This window comes from Cariama cristata, unplaced genomic scaffold (assembly GCF_000690535.1).
Source record: "Cariama cristata isolate BGI_N322 unplaced genomic scaffold, ASM69053v1 scaffold16982, whole genome shotgun sequence".
Lineage (NCBI taxonomy): Eukaryota > Metazoa > Chordata > Aves > Cariamiformes > Cariamidae > Cariama > Cariama cristata.
This window is the reverse complement of record NW_009602330.1, coordinates 62,110-62,808: the sequence shown is the minus strand read 5'-3', so window position 1 is coordinate 62,808 and position 699 is coordinate 62,110. Positions and strand designations below refer to the sequence as shown.

The window sequence follows — 699 nt, the reverse complement described above, 5'->3', positions numbered from 1 at the left end:
ATGAAAGCCATCGTGTATCTCCTCCTCCCGGGTGTTGGTGAGGTTAAAGGCCAGCCCTTCCAGCACTTGAGCCTGGCTAGTGGCTCTGGAGCCCAGGGCCAGCAGGGCAAAGGCAGTGGAGACACTGACTGGGGAAAAGAAAATGTTCTTGCCAGGTTCTTGGGTGGTTGCTTGCCTGTAAAACTGGAAGGCAAAGTCTGTGTTGCTGGGGATTATCCGTTGGCAGGACTCAAGAGGATCTCCCTCATGAGGGTGCTGCTTCTGGAGCTCAGTCGTCTTGGGCTCATCGTTGTGGTCAGTCCGGGTCAGGCTGTGGACAGTGAGGTGAAGCATGGCCACCAGCAAGCACAGCGGGAGGGTGGCCTTCATCATCCTTCACAGCTACTGTGTGGACAAAGAACTAAATGGTCTTGGATGCTGGAGGTCAGCTGTGTCAACATCTCATCTTTTATTTCTATCTGCTACTACCTTCAATAGCTATCTGGTAGTCACTGTTATCTCCTGACCTGCTCCTTTACTATGGAAGTGTTTTTTAAATCCTTGTGCTTCTGAGTTTATTTGTAATTCTTATCCATTGCTGCCTACTTCTGTTCTGCTTTACTCCAGCTACAAAAAGTCCCTTCTTACTGGAGAAAGAAATGTGAGTTTTAGGAAAAATAAGAGTCAGAGGGAGAGAACAAGTGAAAAAGCTTGCTTTTC

At 48.4% G+C, this 699-nt stretch overlaps 1 pseudogene; it reads right to left on the bottom strand.

Moving 5' to 3' along the window:
* LOC104157413 overlaps positions 1–372 on the bottom strand; it is a 4,372-nt pseudogene extending 4,000 nt beyond the window's left edge.
* Positions 373–699: the final 327 nt, after the last annotated feature.